This window comes from Triturus cristatus, chromosome 1_2 (assembly GCF_964204655.1).
Source record: "Triturus cristatus chromosome 1_2, aTriCri1.1, whole genome shotgun sequence".
Lineage (NCBI taxonomy): Eukaryota > Metazoa > Chordata > Amphibia > Caudata > Salamandridae > Triturus > Triturus cristatus.
The window spans coordinates 287117083-287138205 of record NC_140580.1 but is presented as its reverse complement, the minus strand read 5'-3'; the positions used below and the strand labels follow the sequence as shown (position 1 = coordinate 287138205).

Below are 21123 nucleotides of genomic sequence, written 5' to 3'. Positions count from 1 at the left end.
GGCTCCTTAGCCCCGACCCCCTTCCGGGTTATGTGACCCGGAAGGGATGTTCTCGTCTGTCGGCGCTTTTGCTGCCTCTAACGGCGCCATGCCCCTTAGGGGGGTGGCGCCCTTCATAGAAGGCATTCAAAGCGCACTTGCCCCCCGCCTTACTTGCCCCATCTTCACCTCACCCTCTCAAGGAGACACCTGAGTCAGCTTTGGTCTTCACAGTGTGTAAGTTTTATTGAATAAACTTCATGGCCAATCCTACCATTGGTCAGTCTTATTTATTGTATAATCTTTAAAAACACTTTCTTAAAACACCACAGCATTCCAAAAATTCTTCAAATTCACGCATTAAAATTATATTTACAACCCGCTCTCCAAGGGGCCTTTGCTTGACCTTCGGGCTGTGCCAGCAGGCCACAACCAAGATAGCCTGCTCTCCTTAGGTTGACCGCCCTCCGGACAACAGAGCCGCAGGTAAATAATCTGCCACCACTTGTGACCAACGACGGCTTCCAGGGTAGAGCTAGAGAATCCAGAGCCACCAGCAGGTCAGCCCCAGATCTCTCGCCAGCCCGGAGCCCATGAAATGATTTTTAGACCTGTTCTGGGGTCAAAATGGCACCTACTAACGGAGTCCCTGTCATTTCTCCTGTTCAGGACCCCGCCACAGGGCGAGTTGCTTACTGGCCAACTCGACCTCCCCCCCCTCGCTCGAAAGCCTCCGTGATGGCTCCTAGCACTGTCTGTAAAAATAAGTCATTACCGGCCTCGGACAGGTGTACCCCATCTGACGCATAGAGTTCTGGCCTTGAGGTTTGTATCAGTTTATGTCTTATGGTCCGGATGCTTGATTTCCGTAAGATCTCCGCCACTGACTGGTTCAATCTCCTTACTGACTTATTCAATGCCCTCGGAGGAGCCCCTCGCGCCCAAACTTGCCTAGGTATAATTTCAGACCATAACAATAAGGTATTGGGGAACATGTTCCTGACCGCTGCGAGGACTGAGAACAAGGACTCTTTTACCCCTCTCCTGCCCTCGGGGATCATGTCGTTGCCTCCAGAATGAATCACTAGTAGATCGGGGGTGGGCATACCTCTATTCAAGGCCCTCCGCAAATCGCTCGGCACTTCCGCTAAATGTTGACCGCCTACCCCAACCCAATGGTGGCTGAATCCGATTAACTCCTGTCTTTTCTCCTCACGTGAGTTCTTGAAGGCACGTCCCACCCTGCGAATAAAAGAGTGGCCGCACCAACGTATTTGGGCCCTCCGAGTCGTAGTACCTAGAGTAGTGAAGATGGCACATGGTCAAAGCGGGACAATGCAAGGCAAAGGAGGCAACGCTGACAACTCAAACTAATTGCGGGCGAACATAACGCTCGCAGCACCTAGATTTCCAACGGCCTACCCTCTTGATTGTCTCTTCCGGTAACCCCAGCCCCGCCGCCGTGGTGGCTGCACCAATGCGGAAAGAATGAGACGTGAAGTCCGTTGCGTCTACACCCGAACTAATCAGGGCAAGCTTGCATACCCTGCCGAACTGGAATCTAGTGAGAGGGTTCCCGTCAGCGTGCAAAAGGAACCTCCCATCACCTCCCTGAGGCCTGATTTGTAGGAACTCCCTCGTCAGGCTTACTGGACAGTATATAGCACCGTTCACAGCCGTCAGCTGGGACCAAATGCCCTTACCTAAGGGGTCTGTCTTTGATTTCCGGACCCTGACTCTCAAGGTTTCCCCAGACAGGATTAGGTCTTCGCACCATATACCCCCCACCCTGTCAGCTTTAGAGGAGGGAACCAATTCGGAATTCCTGAATGCCCCAAAAAAGGCTAGCGCATATGCTACTTTAAATAATTGCACTTCGTATGGCGAAAAGCAAATCTTGGGCAGAATCTCCAGGATATTAACCAACCTGCTTACGACTATGGGTCTCCTACTGTCCTTGACCCCCGGGTTTAGACGTTCCCAGCCCTTCATAGCTCTCCGCACCCTGGGATCTTTTGTTGGGTCTGTGGCCCCCCCTAGCCCGGCAAACAAAGCTATTGCCGCTAATTGTCTCCTCATCATTGCTACTGACTTCCCGTTGGCTCTTTGGTGTACTATGAACCCCAACACACTCGAAGGCGAGAACACTTCCGCTAACCCCTCCCCATTTAAGTACCCTTGATATAACTGCCAAGACCTCTCATACATACATTTGGTCTTGGGGGCCAGGGACGCAGTTATCAATTCAGTGGCAGTGGGGCACCAAGCTTCCATAGCCCCGCTGGGAGGTTCGTCATCTCTCTGTCTGCTTGCGGCCGTTGGGTGCGGAACTCTGCCAACTTAAAACGGGACAAGGCGTCAGCGGCTATGTTGTCAACACCCGGTACATGCCTAGCAGTGAATAAAACATTGTGCCGTAAACATTGCACCACTAGTTCTTTTAGAAGTCGCAGCACCCAGGTGCATTTCGCTCTCTGATTATTGATCGCCATCACCACCGACATGCTGTCAGACCAGAACACGATGCGCCTATTAGCCAGGATATCTCCCCACACATGCAAGGCTACAATGATTGGAAACAGTTCTAGGAAGGTGATATTCCGTGTCAGACCGTGCCTTACCCACTCCTCTGGCCAGTGCTGCATGCACCATTTAGGACCTAACACTGCGCCGAAACCCACACTGCCTGCCGCATCTGTGAACAATTCTAGCTCAACATTGGAACTGCTGGGCAATTGCCATATCACTGACCCATTAAAGTTTTGCAGGAAATCTTTCCAAATGGCCAAGTCGCTCTTTACCTCTGCTGACAACCTAGTGTGATGGTGTTTGGCGCGAAGCCCTGACATCGCCCTTGCGATACTCCTAGAGAAGGCCCGGCCCATCGGTATGACCCTCAAGGCGAAGTTCAGCTGCCCCACTAAGACTTGCAATTGGTGTAGTGTCACTTTCCGGGCCCCCAGGCAGGCGTCGATGGCTGCCTTGAATGCAGTCACCTTAGACTGTGGAAGCCTACACACCCCTTCTCTAGTATCGATTTCAATGCCCAGGAATGTCAAACACGTAGTAGGCCCTTCTGTCTTCTCTGCGCAAAGCGGCACGCCCAATGCTTTGGTCAAGTGCTGGAAAGCCAGCAAGGCCTGTCTGCAAGACTGACACCCCTGAGGGCCCATAAACAAGAAGTCGTCTAAGTAATGTACCACCCCATAAGAAGTAACTGATGTCAGGAAATGCTGAACTGCCCATTCTAAGAACCTGGCGAAAGTCTCGAATACAGCACAAGCGATAGAGCACCCCATGGGCATGCAGAGATCAATGAAAAATTCGCCCTTGAACGTGAAACCCAAGAACTTTGTATCTTCAGGATGAACTGGTAATAGTCGAAAAGCTGACTCGATATCTGACTTAGCCATTAAGGCTCCACCACCCAGTGCCTGCAGTTTTTGTATAGCGGTATCAAATGTTGTATAGCGCACCGTACATAGATCTGGGTCGAGCTTGTCATTAACAGAAAGACCTGAGGGGCTGGACAAATTGTGAATCAAACGAAATTTACCTGCCTCTTTTTTGGGCACTAGACCTAGGGGTGAGCATATAAGATCGGGCTTCGGGCACTGTTTGAAAGGTCCCGCCACCCTCCCCAAGGCTATTTCTTTCCTGATTTTTTGATCCGCCGCCTCCATGTTCTGCAGCACTGAATTTTGGTTGCGCGGCGGAACACTGGAGGGGGTGGCCGATGAAGGGATGCGGAAACAAGACATAAAACCATCATGCAAAAACTGCGCCTCTTTCGTTTTACCATATTTGCTAAGGAGGTGTGTCAGTACATGAGTCCTAATGGGAGTTGGCAGGTTTCTCGGATGGTTGAGAGGGCCGACCTTTGGTCGCATTGTGGGGCGGTTGGTCTCTTGGTTTTCCTGATTTCTTGAAGCATCTGGTTTCTGGGTGGGAAGGACCCCCGCAAAAGGAGCAACAGTGCTTGTATCTGCATGTAGCGCCCCTGGTACACTCGTTCTTGTTGTACTGCCAGCAGGCCTGTTTCTTATCCCCTGCACGTCTGTCACTCCGAAAGGACTGATTCTGGCTCGGGTAACTAATCTTGTTCGTGGGGACCGTAGAATAAAACACCGCATGCCACACATTAATTTCACGTTGGTCCCAAGCTATCTCAGGGCGCACTGCCTTCATTTGGCGGAACTTAGTGTCATAATGTAACCACCCCGTCCCCGGGAATTCGGAAGCCGCCCCATGAATCAGGGAAATATAACTAAACAACTGGGGTGCCACCGCGGGGTACCTTTCTGCCATGATGGCCGCATAAATGGCAAAACCTGTGATCCAATTCTTTATCGACCATTCCACCCATGCCCTCTTTTGCTTGTAATCCCCCTCCTTTCCTACCCTGGTTTTACCTGGGACAACCCCGGCATTAATGAGGTCGAATACGTCTACGTACTCTCCCTTTAGTATCTTCTCTTTGGTGTCCAGGGGCACGTGCCATGTGATGCCCGCAGAGGGCGATAGAGCCATGGAGGCTGAACCGTAGATCAAGGGACTGTAAGCGAGTGCAGGCTGCCCCATCACACCCGGCCCCACCGCCCCTTGCACTGTGTTACCTGTTGCCCCTGCGACTGTAGGGCCACTGCTGACCGGTGGCCCTTGCGGCGCTGGCGTCACCCTGCCTGGGAATTGCCCGGTAACCACCGCCCCCGGAAAACCTTGGTAAGCCGGTGGGAGGGCCATCGTGCTCGCAGGGCAATTGTTAAAGGCCTGGCCGGTCGATGTTGTTGCCATTACACCTGGGGATTGCGCTAAACCCCCGACTGAACCCACACTTGTGCAATGCCGCTGCCAGGATGAGCGACCACTGGTGGCGGAACTGTCTGAGCCCCGGGTGCTTCCGCATTTAAGCCGGGTGTCACGCCCGCTGGCGACGCATTATTCAGCGAGTTGGGGCCTCCGCTTGTATCTGTGGGAGCGACTATAGCATCTTGCGCAAAGTTCGTAACCAAGTCTATTGACTCTATAGCTCCCTTCTCACCTGACGATGTAGCCTGAGAAACCCCAACTCTGGGACGCTTTCCTCCTGATGTTTCTTTAAATCTTTCTGGTGTGCGCCGGGCTCGCTTGCCCCGTCCTGAATCCTCCTGGGCGGCCGTCCCTGCCCCTTCCTTTAATTTCATCAGCGCCCACTCGACTCCTTTTTCTTTTGTGACCTCCAGCAGCTCCGTCAGCGCCATAAACTCGTCCTTTTTGGCCTGGGCCCCTTTGCCCTTCGTTGACCGTTTTGGCGGCATTCTGCACTTAATGAGAAATAGAAAAGTTAGTTACACCCCATAATGATGCCCAGTGTGTCCTGCAACCGTCCGGTATAATGTTGAAACACTCTTGTGTTAAGAACTGCCGCGTGCGCGCTTCCTGGGGCCTCGCATATGGCGTACCCTAAGACCACCAAGGCTCTCACTCATGTGATACTCTCAGACAACTGACCCCCGCAGTGCTGCATCTAACGTTCCAGATTAGACGTCCTCTTTTAAGTCCTACCGATTACACTGGCCACTAGCGTCAAGCAATAAATTATGTTGTGTAAATAGCACCTTCTATAACACATTGCATTACTTAAAGTACATATTATATACAGTTCCATTGAAATTGTGGTAGCACTCAGACGAATCAAGAACCTAACTCTTAAAGCACTCATGAGCCCTGAGAACTGCCCCTATACAATCTGCTTTGCTGTGCAAGTTTTTTTTTTTTTTAAATGCATATTTATATAGCGCGAACTCGACCCGATGGCATTGGAGCGCCCCACACAGCACCGCATCTTTCCACACGCAAGCAGGCACTGGGAGATTCAATCACCTAATCTATAATCACATGACGTGGACGCGACCCCGAGGCCCGAACCCTCGTTCCCCGGACCAGGGGCGGCAGCGCAGCCGACGGACCACATCCTCTCCCCCGGCACGAGAAAGTGAAAAGAGCATGCGGAACAAGTACTGAGGTCACTAGCTGTGTACACCGAGGCACGAACAAAGGCATAACAGGGGCACAAATTCGGAAACGATAATAAATAAAAAAAAACAACCGTGATTCAGTAACCAAAAGTATTGGAGATGTCAGGGATTAAACCCGGGGCCTCATACATGCAAGGCATGCGCTCTACCACTCAACTACCTCCACTGGTGAGAAACGCGGGCGCGCAAGAGAGGCAACGGCTAAGACGCTCCGCTTCTAATTAAAAACGCTCCGCCCAACTAACGCGCTCGGCTCTGCCGCCGCATACCCGGGGCACTTCTAAATACTAAAAACGTCATTTAAATCGTATTCTAAAACCATTTTAAAATCGCATTTTGTACACTGTGAGGCCTTCTCACCTGTCCACGCAGCCGGTTGGAGCCTCGACGAAGAAGCGTCGCTCGTGGGCCCCGTAATCACCGCTGCAACTTGACTGCGACCTCCGACCCTGGCAAGCGAGAAGACAAAAGAGGGGGCGTCTCCGAGTTCGTAGGCTTTTCAAGCCTCGCGCCACAAGACCGCTTCCGGGTCGCCTGCCTTACTCCCCTTTGAGCCCTTCCGCTTTCGGCTCCTTAGCCCCGACCCCCTTCCGGGTTATGTGACCCGGAAGGGATGTTCTCGTCTGTCGGCGCTTTTGCTGCCTCTAACGGCGCCATGCCCCTTAGGGGGGTGGCGCCCTTCATTTCATGATGTCCAGAAGGAATGCTGTCGCTGCTTCTAGTGCCAGATTGAATTTTTCTAGCGCGCTGCACTAGATAAGCCGATGAGTCTCCTTGTGTTCCTCTAAAGCAGAAGACTTTATACCGTAGGAGGGCGGGGCGTTGCCCCCCCCTCCTCAGGGGCATGAACTGACCTCAGAGGGGCACCAAGCACGCTTCGAGAGGAGCATCATTCTAAAAGCAGTGATGTGCTGTAAGGTAAAAAGCAGAATGGCAGAGAGCCACCCTATGACGAGCCGTCAGCAGCATCTTGTGTCACTCATGCCAGGTGTGTGTAGGTGTGGGGGGAAGGTCTCTCCCCCCTTTCAGATCACACTGTGGATACTTTTACACTTCAGGGAGACCAGGCCGCTAATAGCATGTTCGCAATCGTAACTGAGTGCAATTTTAAAAGGGATACGTAAACATAATTGTAACGTTTGAATGGCTAATTATGTTGCTTACTGGCAGATTTGAAAGAATTGTGTGAAAATAAATTGTTCAATCTGGGCGTTCCTAATAAAATTTCTTTAGAAAATGTGAAGAGCGCTGCTTTTAAGTGCGTGGTAGCGATGGGAAGGAAGGAATCAGAAAAGAGAGTTCCCACAATAGATTCCCCCCCACAAATATATCTTTCTGAAACTGTAGGAGTGAGTTCATATGATTAAATGAGGAATAAGTTCATCAGTCTTCTTGCATGGATGGTTAAAGGATGGGAGGACCTGAAGAGTCAGATGTCTGTTCCTTAGTACCTGCGAATCAGAGAATCTCTAGCCCAGAGCTGGCAGATGATGCAAGGTTAATGCATGTTGTGTTGTGTTATGTTGTGTTATCTGATTTGTAAAGCGCCTGATCACCTGAAGGTGTCCTGGCGCTAATAATGTAAGACGAGAAGGTATCAGAACAAAGACTAGTGAAACAGAGCTGTTCTTAAAAAGCTGCGGAATTTAAGACATTGTGGCTCAGGGAGGATGGAGGGAGGAAGGGCATTCCATGCCTGGCTGTGATCACAGGAAAGGAATGCCCACCAGCCGGGTATCTGCGAAACCTAGGAAACGACACAAGGTAAACAGTAGAGCAGCACAGGGCTTAGGAAGGAATATATCTCAGAAACAGAGAGGGGATATAATTCTGAAAACATTGCGCAGCCAGTAGGGTTAGTTTAAAGGTAATCCTTGTGACGTCCAGGAGGAAGCCAGTGAAGACCCCCTTCAGGAATTTGATGCATGGAGTATTGTTCTGAACTAAGTGACCATCAAACTACGAACTGCTGCACCCATTGTAGGTGCTAGATAAGTGTAACTTGGAGGCAGAAACAGGATGAGCTGCAGTAATTGATTCAAAAAAAGATTTATGCCCCTATCACCAAGGCTTGACTTTTCAGGTCAAGAAAGGCTGTTATGGACTTTGTGTGTCCAGTGGGTGCACCGCCTTTGAACTACAGCCCCTCCTTCGGCGTAGATACTTGATAGGCATATTATGGTCAAATAGAACTCTCAGATTTATTACCCTAGGAATATCTTCGAGAGAGACAGGAAAGAGCAGAGGAGGCTGAAGAGGCTGGAAAGTCAAGCTCTCTGTTAGTCCAAAGAAGGTATGTTGAGTCTTTTGCTGCAGTTATCTATTTTACATCCAAACATATCCCTGCTTAAAGCAAGTGAGTTAATGCAAAGGACCCAAGGATCGGGAATAATTTGATGAAAAGGTGCATATCCTCAGCATAGAATTCACTCTAAATGGGAAATTTAGTTGGGAAGCCCAATAGGATAGCTAGAGAAATGCTGAAACTGTTGGGAGAAAGGGGACCACTGGAAGAGAGAACCCAAGGAGCCTGTTGTGAGGGCCCATTAAAAAGAAGCAAAACTAGGAAATTATGGAGCACGTAATATTTGCCCAAGAAGCCTGGTTGTCCATCAGTATGCCTGGCCCTCAATCAAAAGGGCAGCCAGGAGTCCAAGTATAATATTGTTTTATCCAACTTCTTCAAAGCATCTTTGCAATACTCCTCTGGGCTGTTCTTGTTCAATAGCCTGTTCGAAATAGAGTCAACAAATTTACTCTGGGTATTTAATATTCTGTTTATTGATACGAGTTAAAACTATTTATGGGGTTTCGAAATTCTCATGGCTCAGCGCTATAAGAGTAACAAGGGTCTGAAATAAACTACAAGTAAGAATCACTTAGAAAGGAATCCAAACCACATGTATCTGTTTCCTCAATTGTGCCTCCCTTCCCATGGGGGTTCAGAAGGAATATAAAAGAGTAAGGATGCATTCTGTGTATTTTGTTCACTTTAGGGGACTTAGGGTCATATGTATGAAATGCAATTTTGCGATTGCAAACGCCGAAATTCGCAGAATTTCGGCGTTTGCGATCGCAAAACAGCAGTGTCATATGTATGACACAAACCATCCCTCGCAAAATAAGGAATCAGAAATTTCGCGATTCCCTATTGTGCGATTGCTTTTAAGGAATCGCAAATTGCGATTCCTTAAATGCAATGTAAAAAGCACAGAAAAAGTGCAATTTGGACTTAAGGAATCGCAAATTACCACCAACTTCAAGTTGGTGGTAATTTGCGATTTCTTCGAAAAATGCACTTTTATGCACTTTTCAAAGTGCCATGTGACTCACATTCATGCCCTTAGGGCATGTATGTGCGCCACATCTGCACCCATGCTCATTTCAGGGGTGCAACAGGGTGTCCTATTAATACCTTGGCACCCTTGAAATTGCATTCACAATTTGCGATTCTCTAATTGGGAATCGCATATTGAGAATGTCTTCCCATTCCTCCCTATAGGCCTCTAGGCCCATAGGAATGAATGGGAAGGTATTCGTTAATTGCGAATCGCAATTTGCGATTCACAATCAAGGAATATGTAGGATTCACAAAATTTATTGCAAATCCTACATAGATAGGGTTTTGCGATTCTCAAGTAGCAATTCGCAAAAAATCGGTATTTGAGAATCGCAAATGGGCATTTTCATACATATGGCCCTAAGGGGCATATGTACAAGTCCCTATCACCACCGAGCGTCACTTTGTTGATGCTCCCTTGGCGTAGCGCCAATTCTCGTATTTACAAGGTAGTGCTAAGACACTTAATGCGGCTGAACAAAACCTTGTAAATATGCCCCTTTCTGCCGCAGTCCTCTGCGGCAAAGGGCGTGCACTGGGTGCTGCAGTGGGCATTCCACCTCAACACCCTTTGCTTTTTGACGCTGCCCCAGATTTGCAAAGCTGAGGTAGCGCCAAAAACAAACACCAGGTAATACTTTGTCTTTGAATGGCAATACAAGGAAAAATGATTAATTTCTCCTCGTTTTTTTGCTCTTTCTATGTGTGCTGCATTCTGTTCTTCCTGCACATAAACAATTGCCCCTGCAGCACAGGCACCCTTGCCACATGGCGGCACGGTGCCTGCGCTTGCGCTGCGCTAGGCAGCTTTTTTTGCTCCAGCGCTAAGGGAAACACAGGGGTGCACTATATTCTTGTGACTACTGAGCATCCCTGGGTTTAAGAAATGTCAGTGAGGCGTTGACAAATTTGGCGTAGCATGGCGCTCCGACATTTTTTGCAAATATGACCCTAACTGTCCCAACTAAATGGATCCATGTGACAGCCTCTTTTTATCATCCTGACACACCTGTTTTATTTTCTTGGGTGGGAGACCTGAGTTACGAGTCTCGTGACAAGTGGTTTATATGATTACAGCGTGGTGCTCATTAACAGAGTGCTACATTTTTTTAGGACGATTGAGATCTATCCAAAGAGGTACTCCTTTTAACATGGGTGGATACTCCTCTCATGACGAGGCAATGACACTTCTAATGGTAGGTGGCAGCTGATTACAGTCTTGAAGCACAATTCTTTTTATCTGAAACAGTGTAGGCAGACTGCCTACTGAGCCTCCTCATTTCTCCTGATTGTATGTGAAGCTTATATGAGAATAATATGATACATGCGGGTCCCACCTGCAGGTTTGTTGCCCCTGCGGCTGTAAAGTGGTTTATAGGATTAGTGGAAGTTAGCGTTTACTGTCTCCCCTCTACTTGCAATTCACCCTACACTGCAAGCCGCTCGTTAGATGTGGCCTTCCTCTAGAATTCTTTGTAAAGCCCATTCGTTTTGTTTGAAGGAAGGCAAACAAAAAGCGTTTTGTTGACTGGGTCTGAGCCAAACCTGTCTGTTACTTTGCTAGTGCATCACCTACAGAAAGAAATTGCCACAAGACAAGGCCAAAATTGACCGAACACCTCTTACATTGAAAGGGGCTGCCTGCCCTACCACATATCCTGTTTTTTGCCCTAATGGAGAAAAGTCATCTGAAAGACAGGACTCAATGTCAGAATGCCATTTTCCATGAAACTGGTTGCCACGGAGCAAATGCATGCTGAAAGAAAATGTGTTGTAAATTTATTAGTTCACTCAAAAAAGCTTGGGGCTAGATTTAAAGATGAGCGGACTTTTGGATTTAAGCCAACTTGTAAACCTGTGGAGGTAGAGCCGACATTTAAAGCTCATAATCTTGCTGGTATTGTTATGTTATTTTATGCAGATTTCTAAAGCGCACTCTAACCCGGGAGGGTATTCTGGCACTGTGCAGGTGTAAGTCTAGGCACACCTAAAGCCTAGTGGGACTAATTGGAAAAGGCCAGGTCTTCAGTTTCTTGAGGAGGAGGCTCTTATGTGCACAGGCAGGTCATTCCATGCTTTAGGAGCGATGTAGTAGAAGGCCTGACCGCCAGATGTGGGTTTCCGTGTGCGTGGGATTTGTGCAAAAAGGAGTCAGGACTAGCGGAAGTGTCTGGATGGTTTTTGAAAGCAGATGCAATTCCAATGTAAAAGGTGTTCCTATAGTCCAGCCTGCTTGTGACCAGAGTGTACATCACGGTTTCCCAGGTGCTCATTGGGAGCCATTTTAAAATCTTCTTCAGCATCTTCAGAGTATGGGAGCATGAGGTATGGATCAGAAAGTCAGAAATGCTGTGCCTGCCAAGACAGGGAGAATTAAACCTTTGCCCAACCAGACGTGCGCTGCCCCTGTAAGTTGTGGCCAAAGCCAACATGTTTGGTCCTGCAGCCACTCATTGAGAACCTCTCCTCCAACAGATGGTAGTGTAAGGCACAGTGTGCCTGTAACCTACATTGCTACACTTCGTCTGCTGTACACAATGACACTGTGGTCCATTGTGCTGCATTGCAACACTTCTCCTACCACCAATGATTGTGTGAGGCCTGTTGTGTTTGCATCCTGCATTTGTGCTTATTCTTCTGCACCCAAGGACCATACGAGTCGCATGTTAAATACTGCTTTGTTGTACATGACTGAAGCCGTGTGACTCCGTAAACTGCACACCTGAATCTGCCATTGAAGATGTTAGTGACTTTGGTACCTCAATAGCAATAAAAGGTATATTTCTTTTTACAGATCAATTATAGAGGTACATATGCAACATGAACTAGACGTTCTGTCAAAAGTCAAAATGTATTGTCATTTCAGATACAACCCCTAGACATTTAAACATTTACATATTTAATACTCGTAGATAGACAACAATACATTATGCAACAATTTTTCAATAAAACAAAAGGATCAGGCTTCCGTTGAGTACAAACATTGAATGGGGTAATATTCTAGAACTGCTAAAAATGTAAATCCTATTTGATTTTTAGTAGAGACTTAGGTGCCAATTACGATCCTGTAAAAACCGGTTGTAAAACATTACAAACATGCAAGTACGATTCGCACGGAAACACCATTTCCGTACGAGTCGTACAAAACACCGACCGACGAAAAGATACATACAAATGTGATCCGGGGAAAGCGCCAACGTGACGTCGGGACGCCCTCAGGCAGCGTTTCACGAACCAGGAAGTACGATTCGAACCGACAGCGGTCCGGACGGCAATATTCTTACGGCACCCAAAAAGTGCCGGAAAAGCGAAGTATGCCGCGATGCGAGTGGAATTGGGGGCCCGGTACGCGCCGAACACCCCCCCAGCCCCTGTGAGTACGCGCCGTACCCCCCCCAGCTCCCGTATGTACGCGCCGACCCCCCCGTGTATGCATGGAGCGTACCCCCCGTGTACGTACGAGTCGTACCCCCCCCGTGTATGCATGGAGCGTACCCCGTGTATGTATGGAGCGTACCCCCGTGTATGTATGGAGCGTACCCCCCATGTATGTATGGAGCGTACCCCCGTGTATGTATGGAGCGTACCCCCCCATGTACGTACGAGTCATACCCCCGTGTATGTATGGAGCGTACCCCCCGTGTATGTATGGAGCGTACCCCCCCCGTGTATGTATGGAGCATACCCCCCCGTGTACGTACGAGTCGTACCCCCGTGTATGTACGGTGCGTACCCCCAGCGTGTAGCGCTGGGGGTACGCACCGTACATACACGGGGGTACGACTCATACGTACACGGGGGGTACGCTCCATACATACACGGGGGGGTACGCACCGTACATACACGGGGGTACGACTCGTACGTACACGGGGGGGTACGCTCCATACATACACAGGGGGTACGCACCGTACATACACGGGGGTACGACTCGTACGTACACGGGGGTACGCTCCATACATACACGGGGGGGTCGGCGCGTACTCACGGGGGCTGGGGGGGTACGGCGCGTACTCACGGGGGCTGGGGGGGGTACGGCGCGTACTCACGGGGGCTGGGGGGGTACGGCGCGTATGCAGGCACATGTCTCCATGGTTGCTATGGGAGTTCGGTGCGGACGGTGTTTTTTCCATCCGGTTGTAACATCGGACGCACGGGATGGATCGTACTAGCGCGGTCGGACTTCACTTTTCACATTTGTACGGTAAATCGTCCGAGGATGTGTCGGACACATTTTCCGACCCGAGGACGTGTGGGGAATAATTCCCAATGCCATTCGTATGGTCTTTTTCCCATGCGAATCGTACTTGGCAGTTTGTACGGCACTTGTACGATTCGTACGGTAAAAAGACCTGATACGAGTCGGACGGGGAATTTTTTTCCAGGATCGTAATCGGCACCTAAATCATTGGTAAAGTGCATCATTACAGGACAATTATCCATAAGTTAAGCTTTTACAATGATGGTAAAATACAGTCATGCCATTACTTAAACAATATTGTCTGATCACAATCCTGTTGCATCTCTTTTAAAAAAAAATGTTTTGTTATTTTGATTACATTCCATACACTGCATACAACAAAAAACAAATGTACACTTAAGGCCGTAGTGTCTCTCGTCTCAACATTGCAAGAGACCTATATATCTGTTTTACATATTACAGTACAGTATTTATGCGTTTTTCTTTCAATCAGTGCATAGATAGTCATACAGCAGAAATTCTCGACGCATCTGGCTGGGTCTGCAAATAGTCTGTCAGGGGTGCCCAGTAATCTTGAGGTTTGGAGTTTGTTGGGAGTGCTTCTTCATATGTTCTCAATGTTACAATACACCATATCTTGTATCCAATCTTTACTGCTGGGGCATTTCTTACTATCGCAGCACATAGATATTCTTCTCTTCGCCAATAATAACGCTATAGTACATAACTTCCTCTTGGCAGAGCACAAATGTTTCACAAGGCCCAATAGGCATCTTTGTATTGTACAATCAATAGTAGACTTTAACACTTTGCCTAGCATTACAGTTACCTCCTCCCAGTATTCCCTAACTTTGGAGCAGGTCCATGCTAGGTGGATAAAGTCGGTGTTGTCCTCCCCACATCTTCGGCAGTGGGCGTCAGTTCTAAGCCCACATTTCTGCAGTTTTGATATGTTTGATGTAAATATTTGTAATGTATCATACGCAGGTTTCCGTTAGGGGTGAGCATTTCAGTCAGTGCACAACAAGTTTGCCAGTCTGTTTTGTTTAACGGTGCCTCCAGATGGACATTCCATCTTTCCCATGCCATTCTAGTGTTCCCCGCTATATCTTCTTGCAATAATTTATATAGTTTTGATACCAGGTGTGCATTATTTGAGTTGGTGATAATCATTTGCAATGCCATTAGTGTGGGCGGTTCATTGGGAAATCCGGGATACAGATTTTTCACCGCTCCTTTTAATCTATGATATGCAAACTTAAAAAATATGGTTTGATTACTGACGTAATTTAGGTCATTAGTGTCAATGAATCTGCCATTCTTATATAGATCACCCATCGTATCTATCCCAACTTGTTGTAGCATAGACATTCCGTCCCCGTCTTGTGATATAGAAATAGCAGGGTGTTGCCGCAATGGCATTGTAATGGTTGTTTATTTGCTAGTGTTCCCATGCGCTGCCATGCTAGATTCGTGGTACGTATGGTATTTATTTCGTTCTTGGCTATATGCGTGCGTTTGTATGTCAATATGCTACTTAGGGGGATGGGGTGGGCATCTCCATCTTCCACCGCTACATGTGTCATATAGCGCACTGGATGAAACCAATAGTGTGCGTATTGTGCCTGTCCGCAAAGATAGTAGAGTAAAAAATCAGGCCCCGCAAATCCTCCTTTTGGAGAGGGGAGTGTTAGTGTTCTTTAATTTATACGTGCCTGCTCATATGGGCCATGTTATACTTGTGGTCAGTTTCTGGAAAACTAGCGCTGGGGGGGGAGGGGAGGGGGGTATGGGGATATTATTAAATAAAGAAAGAAATTTAGGAAGGACCACCATCTTAACAATGGCTATTCTGTCTGCCAGGGATATTGGTAGATGGATCCATCTATCGACTTGTTCTTCTAATTTCGTTATGGCTGTTCCATAATTTACTCTTATTACTGTCTCCGGGTCTCTATGATACCACACTCCCAGGTATTTTACAACACCTTCTTGCCATTCTAGCGGGAATTCTATTAAATGTGGTTTGATAATTTCTGTTAACAGGATTATAGTGGATTAACACAAGTTTATTCGGAAGCCCGAATGGTGTCCAAATTTGATATATTCCCTCAGTAGTGGAAGTAAATTCTCCTTTGGCTTGCGGACGTATAATACCATGTCATCTACACAGAGGGAGATGTTTATAGGACGTTGAAGAAACTGCAACGCTTTGGTTTTGTGCTGTTGTCTAATCTTACACACTAGGGGCTCCAACGCAATTGCAAATAATAGGGGTGACAGTGGGCATCCCTGTCTTGTTCCCCACTTTATGTGTATCGTGTCTGATATCTGCTTATTTACATTTATTCATGCTATCAGTTTGGTATATAGAATCTTGATCCACTGTAGTAGGCTTGGGCGGCATTCCCATTTTTTGTAACACAGTAAATAGGTATACCCACTAACAGAATCAAACGCTTTGGCAGCGTCTAAAAGGACTGCCGCCGCCTCCAACTCTGGATTCAGCTGGTGACAAGGCATATAGAGGCATTGGAGAGGTGTGGCTCACTGGTTAGAGGCGGCAGATCCGTAAGCAGAGAATCGGCCAGGGACCAGGGTTCAATTCCTGACGCCGCAGGGTTGTGGACCAGGATCAAAACGGACTCGATAATTCTCGCCTCGGTACCTACTCTAACCAGAAACACACTTGGCAACTCTGGGCATTAAGCTTGCCTCATCTCTACAACGGCCCCCCACAGACGCCGGGGATGCCTGGTTTCACCTTGGAGATACCCAGAAAGGGACCATCTCACAGGGATAGCCAGGACGGGTTCCCCAGCGGTTTATAGCGCCGGGACACTTCCGAGTAGCTGTGCGCTGAATAAATTAAAAAAAAAATAACATAACATATAGGGTGCGAATATTGTGTGCCGTGGATCCGTTGGTTATGAAACCTGCTTGGTCGGTAAAATAATATTAGACATAAGGTGCTGTAATCGTTTGGCTATAATTTTTGCTAATATTTTAGTGTCTGTGTGTATTAAGGATAATGGTCTATATGATTAGCAGATAACCGGATCTTTATCAGGTTTCAAGAGGGCTATTATCATGGCTTCACGGAGCGTGGGGGGAAGTATTTGTTTTTCGTGGGTGTCTCCATACATTTCTACTAAATAAGGGCACAGTATTTCTTCATATTCCTTACAAAATTCCGCAGTGAATCCGTCTGGTCCTGGGGCCTTCCCATTTGGTAATGTCTTTATGGCGTCCCTAACATCTTCTGTCGTGATTGGTTGAGCTAAGTACTCCTTTTGATTATCGGAAAGCCATGCTATTGCTATGTCTTCCAAATATTCTAGAACTTCTGGTGTCTTGGCTGTGTCTCGGGATGCATACATTTCTTCGTACCTAGCCATAAAGGCTGCTAGTATACCTTTAGTGTCATAGTGCAGATTGCTCTGAGCATCTTTGATTTTAAGTACTGTGTGCGGCTGTTGGTCTTTACATATTTTTTGTGCCAGTACCCGTCCTGATCTACCTCCCTCACCATATGCTCTAGCTGTTTGTCTTTTTGTTATGTATTTGAGCTCACTCTCTGCGTATTCTTGATACTCTGACAAAACTTCTCTAATGGTGCCATATATTGCAGTATCTTTTGTATGCACATATTCCTGTTCTAGTTTCCTGAGCGTGGTTTCACATCTAGTTAACTGTTGTCGTATGTCTCTCAGTATCCCTGTGGTCGTGTTTATGAAAACACCTCTTATAGTCGCCTTAAATGCCTCCCACAATAGGCAAGCATTGTTTACAGAGTTTTTATTCAGGCAGAAATAATCTTCTATGGCTTCCCCTATCATGGCATTGTAAACTGGATCTAGGAGTGCTTTCGCAATAAATTGCCATATATATGGAGGCAGTATGTAGGAAGTCCTAGTGAGAGTAGTACTGGGTTGTGGTCTGATAGTGTCTTTGGCAGGTGTTTAATATTTTGTGCCCAGGTGCTAGCTATTTCCCTCATCAGCCAGTAATCTATTCGTGACCAGCAGTTATGTATGGTGGAGGTATGTGTGCTCTCCAATAGGTGCGGGTTTCGCAGGCACCAGACATCTACCATCTTAAATGCGGACATGCCGTCTCTTACCACCTTAACTGCTTGTTTGTGAGACTCTTTTGAGGTGCCCGATCTATCCTGTTTGTCATTCAGTGAGATATTAAGATCACCACCCCATATTATTTCCATGTCTGGTAAGTCTCGTAATTTTCTCCATATGTTTATAAAGAATTCGGGATCATCTGTATTTGGTCCATATACGTTAACCAGGGCTACATGATTGCCCGGTAGATGTCCCATGACAATAATATAACGTACATGTTTGTCTGCGTGGGTATGATCTATTATAAATTGCACCCCTTTTTTAATTAGTATTAAGACACCTCTAGTGTAAGACGCTGCGAGCACTGTATCTGCTCATCTACTACCTATTGTGCATTTATCATTTTGTGCCAAGTGTGATTCTTGCAACAGGGCTATTTCGACACTGTGTCTATCTAAGTATGTAAACATCTGTCTTATTTTCTTTGGGTTATTGAGTCCCCCTTATATTCCAGGTTAATAGTCGGATCTGTGACAACCCTCTTTTACAATCCATACCAGATTGTGTGGTACATCCATGGTGCGTGTATCCTACTTCCATGAGAGTTTGGAATTGGCTGTGCATTCTCATCCCTGCCATATTGTATAACATCCTTTCTCTTCATTACATTTAGTAATGTACTCTGATTGCATTTGCCTGTAAATCCAAACAGTCCCTTCATCCCCCCACCCAATCCCAATCATGCCAAAACCATACCCTTTTAAACAAAACCTGTAACATTGGAACTGTGTCGGGTAATACCCTCTGGGGGGCCGCTAGGCACCCACGTACTCATCCGCATTGCGGATGTGACCAGGAAACTTATTATTCAGTTGGCTTAAATGTCATATAAATTTGTAGGGCACCTAAGTACAAGCATACAAACTTGCCATCTAGGTCCTGGTGCCTACCATGTCCATGAGCTATACATAGTTTCACACATGTTACACATCCCTCTGCCCCGATGTTATGACCGTTGTGACTGATTCATTAGTATACTGAGTCTCGTGTATTGAGATTCCATGCAGTGTGATACATGTCCATACAGTAGTTCAGATACATGGGGCTAGGGTTAGGTGTACCGCACGTAACATGCAATGTCCCAGTGTCTGTTTACAATTGTTTGGCGGTCCATATCTTAACGCATGGCTCAGATCCTACCTTTAACAGCTTGTCGTATCCTCCTATTAGTCCAGTTTTTGCCCTGAGTTAGCGGCAGCGTAGTCTTGCCACAGTTGTCGCATGTTTTTACCATTCTCCTATTTCTTCAAAATGTGCCTAACGATGAATGTGCCGGTTCTGGTGTTTTACGCCTCGTGGATATTTTCTTTATGAACTCCTGTACCGCCTTTGAAATTGCTAGAATTTTAGTTTGTCCTTCATGCGCAACTCGCAGTCTTGCAGGATAGAGCATGGCATATTCTTTTCCCATATCGTGTAGTTTTTTCTTAACCGGTGCAAAGCCCTTACGTGCCGTTTGTACTGACAATGTAAAACGATATGTTGTTACCTTGATACTGGACTTGCTGTTTTTCGCGCGCAAGTCGTAGGGCTGCGTCGCGATCTCTGTACTTCAAGATGCAGCCTGTAATGGGACGTAATAGGGCTCCAGGCGGAGGTTTTGGTGCCGGTGATCTATGTACCCGCTCCACGATTAGTACAGGTGAAAATGTATTGGCCCCAAAGACGTCCCGCAGCATTCTCTCCACAAAGGTTTCAAGTCGGCCAGTATTTGCGCTTTCAGGAACCCCCATAATTCAAAAGTTATTCCTGCGCGATCTCGCTTCCAAATCTTAAATTAACACCCAGTAGTTTCGCCATGTCTGTGCATTTTTTGGCGGTTGCGCCGGATATATCTTCTACCTCAGAGTTTCATTCTTTGGCGGCATCTAATCGTACACCGTGTTTATCAAGTTTGGCAGCCATGTTATCCACTCGGATAGTAAGGGCATTCATTTTCCCGCCTATGGCTTGTAAAGTTTGCTCAACGGCCTGTAGAGCATGTTCCATGCTCGTCTCTTGGGGGTGCTCCGTATGTAGTTCAGTGTCAGAGTGTGAGGTTGTTGTCTTGGGTGCTCGGCGGGCCTCAAACTATATTTTCGGTTGCTGTTTGTCCGTTTTGCCCATTGTCGTAAGTATATTTTTCAATATGCACTGAGGGGTTAGTACCATATCTTTGTGCAGCACAGATTGCGTGAGTTTTTCAACAGTGCACGTCCAGTTCTTTTTGTTCAGTGGCCGTACTAGGTATCTATGTTTGCTTCATACACAGTTGCGTAGTAGATTCATGCAGCGTCTGAATTCACCACGCACTCCGTGTTATACTGGCATTATCTCTGGCCTGTGAGTATAGGAATCTGTTGTTCTGTTTTCACTTTTAGTCGTGATCTGGCTGGCTCCGTGCGTTCGCGCTTTCTTAGCACAGGTTTCTGGTTTCGTTTTGCCCAGTACAGTCACCATTACATTGCCGGTTGTAGCGTTGAGTCCCTATAACTGTAGTGGTGCCAGCTTATCAAGGCACATATATGATTATTTCTGCTTCTGTATTATGCGCTCATGCCACAGACATATTCCACAACACTGGTGTCGATGTCTGTTTTAAGTAGTACCTTTTATTTTTATCGCATGCTCTCTTCGCAATTATATGCGCACCACTTGCCTGTATGTCATCGATGATATACTTCAGTGTGGTTGCAGCATGTTGGTCAGGGTAGTTTCATGCTGTGAGCCGCCCCGACACCGGAGATCTTCCGTCACTCCACATCACCATTTTCTGCAACTGTTTGTGCGGCGTGTTTTATTTTATGATATGGGCGACATGGGAGTGTGTGTGCCAGATTTACCTTCCGCAGGTGGGCAGCCAGCAGGTCAGCCTATCATTGGTGACAGTTACGGGGTACTCGTCCATCCACGTTGCGGACATCAACAGACACATATTAGATCTGTTCCGGCATCATTCATGCAGCGTAGCGCGCCTCCATTTTGACTTAGCCAGATATTCGGATCGCTAGATTTACAGCGTGAGTTTCTAAAGCATTTCTGCTCCATTTTGCTTGGCAATAGGCTCAGCTACTAGCGGCGATTTTCCGATTTTGTGAGTCATGCCTACATTAGGTCCTTGTTCGCCAAATGCAACATTTTCGGTCAGATATTTGTTCTGGCCGGCAAAGCAGCACTAACATGCAGCCATCTCGCTGTGCGCCCTCTAGCGCCCCCCTCCTGTGGCATCTCTTAGTTGATTACGTTTGTCTGTTGGGCCTGGCTGACTATTCTTTGCTCATGTACCAGATTGATTCAAGTTACTTTGCAACAGAAAAGACTATAGACATTCCAGTTTCGTATTTGCATATCATTAGGGCAATTCTGTAATGGCGGACTCCCAAAACTCTGCAGAGGGGGAGTATCCAGCATTTCCTTTGCTTCATCTATGCTAGGCAAAAGGATAGAAGGTGTTCCTCTGTTTCAATAGCATCA

At 47.2% G+C, this 21123-nt stretch overlaps 1 protein-coding gene across 1 annotated transcript in view; it reads left to right on the top strand.

Moving 5' to 3' along the window:
* The window catches only part of LOC146867181 (beta-microseminoprotein-like), an 88461-nt gene that overhangs the window by 42336 nt on the left and 25002 nt on the right, over positions 1–21123 (top strand). The gene's annotated exons all lie outside the window — the stretch shown is intronic.